This window comes from Physcomitrium patens, chromosome 20, assembly GCF_059467195.1.
Source record: "Physcomitrium patens ecotype Gransden chromosome 20, ASM5946719v1, whole genome shotgun sequence".
In the NCBI taxonomy this organism is placed as follows: domain Eukaryota; kingdom Viridiplantae; phylum Streptophyta; class Bryopsida; order Funariales; family Funariaceae; genus Physcomitrium; species Physcomitrium patens.
This window is the reverse complement of record NC_143429.1, coordinates 1,292,501-1,295,000: the sequence shown is the minus strand read 5'-3', so window position 1 is coordinate 1,295,000 and position 2,500 is coordinate 1,292,501.

Sequence of the window (2,500 nt, the reverse complement as noted above, 5' to 3'; positions counted from 1 at the left end):
TAGAGGTTAATTTATCAAGGATTTTGATCTATTTGGTGCTGATGTGGCACAGTGTAGTGTTAAAAAAATAAAAGTAAATGAAGGATGCATATTTGCAAACAAGTATTGTCACAATACAAAATGTTGGGTTTTGAAATTACAATGCTAGTTTATATGTTATGAGATTAAAATTTCAGAGTCTAGGTTGTATGATTAAAAGAACAAAGTATGAGTTGAGGGGGGGTTAGGGGTTAGGGTTTAGGGTTTAGGGTTTTAGGGTTTGCATGGGGTATATAAACCTAGATTCTAGGATTCACATAGATTATATAAAGGGTTTAGAAAGTTGGGCTTGGAGTATGTAAAGAGAAGATAGATTTAAGAATTCACACAAACAAAAATAAATTGGATGTGGAGTGTGAAGGATGAAGAATTGAAGACATTAAGTTTCAGTGGTGATGGATTAGTTAGTGGGCAATGATTACCTGTACGATGCATTAGTTAGCAAGTCATTAACATATTTGTACAACCAATTGATTGCACACACACAAATTTATCTCCAAAGTGACATGTAAACGATTTAGTGGATTTTTGACATGACATGGACTACCACGTGGCAGCCACATCAGCAAGGTAACACGTGGCACTTGAAAAAATCAATTTAGTATTCTTCTGCCTTTTATTTTTCTACCTTATTCCAGTTAATTAAATTACTTTAATATTTTTAATTCACCAATTTATTTTTATTTTTATTTATATTTCTGTCTAGGCGCAAGACTGGGCGGCCAGCAAGGAGTCGAGACAGGGAGTTAATTTTAAAATTGATTTTTAAAAAATGATTTATTTATTTATTTCCACCTATGCGGAAGACTGGGCGGCCAACGAGGAGTCGAGACAGCCAGGAGTCGGGACTTGGGCAAGGGAGCGGGACAAGAGGTCGGGACTCGCGGCGGGACAAGGAAGAGGAGGAGGAAGTCCGGGACTCGCGACGGGACTGGGACTCGCGCCGGGACTAGGGAGTCGCGGCGGGACAAGGAAGAGGAGGAGGAAGTCCGGGACTCGCGACGGGACTGGGACTCGCGCCGGGACTAGGGAGTCGCGGCGGGACAAGGAAGAGGAGGAGGAAGTCCGGGACTCGCGACGGGACTGGGACTCGCGCCGGGACTAGGGAGTCGCGGCGGGACAAGGAAGAGGAGGAGGAAGTCCGGGACTCGCGACGGGACTGGGACTCGCGCCGGGACTAGGGAGTCGCGGCGGGACAAGGAAGAGGAGGAGGAAGTCCGGGACTCGCGACGGGACTGGGACTCGCGCCGGGACTAGGGAGTCGCGGCGGGACAAGGAAGAGGAGGAGGAAGTCCGGGACTCGCGCCGGGACTAGGGAGTCGCGGCGGGACAAGGAAGAGGAGGAGGAAGTCCGGGACTCGCCACGGGACTAGGGAGTCGCGGCGGGACAAGGAAGAGAAGGAGGAAGTCCGGGACTCGCGACGGGACTGGGACTCGCGGCGGGACAAGGAAGAGAAGGAGGAGGTCCGGGACTCGCGCCGGGACTAGGAAGAGGGGGAGGAGGTCCGGGACTCGCGACGGGACTAGGAAGTGGGGAGGAGGTCCGGGACTCGCGCCGGGACTAGGGAAGAGGAGGAGGAGGAGGAAGGCCGGGACTGGGACTCGCGGCGGGAGTAGGTAGTGGGGGAGGAGGTCCGGGACTCGCAGCGGGACAAGGAGGAAGTCGGGGAGGAGGGCCGGGACCAGGAGTCGCGGCGGGGATAGCAGGCAGGACAGGGAGGGTGGGTGGTCTTCCACAAAAAAAAGTGTGTCTCGGAACTTCCTTAGTGCAGTAGGACGGGGGGGCCTGCCGAATCCCACAGAGAGTACTATGTGGGGGAAGGGTTCCTCTGAAGCGTCTCGGGAAAAGTCGTGAGGGGGTGACGGTTGCTCGGTGCCTACGGGTCCCGACTGCTCGCTGCCTTCTTTGAGCCCAGTACCGACGTTCGCAGGGGGGATACCTGGATACTACTGGGGTTACCTGGATACTTCTGGCGTGTTACCTTGGATCAGTGAGGAGTGGGGGTTAGTTTCCCGGCGACGCGACCCTCTGAGGAGGTCCCGCGGAGGGTCGCCGAGTATTATATGGTGAGCTGGCTGTCAAGGATTGTGAGTCCCGCTGCCAAAATTTTTTTTGGTGCGCGGGCGACTGGAAAAAGAGGGTTGGTCTTGTGCCGATACGCGTAACGTCGCAGCGAGTCCCAAGAGCTAGTAACCATTTTTGGCGGGGGGCGATGGCCTCGGTATTGTCAAGCCATTCTCTCATTCATTTGGGAGGGTGGGGAGAAGTGTTTGCCGAGGCCGTTCAAGCTCCGCCTGGTCGACCACCACTGTGACCGCCACCGCGCTCGATCTCTATTGCAAGCTCAGGTGAAATTCCTGATAAACTTGGAGGGGTGTGGGACGCGTTCGCAGTGTGGGCCGAGGAGTCATAACATCCCAGGTCGGAATGTGAAAATGGAACTTCGAAACCGGTGAGAGT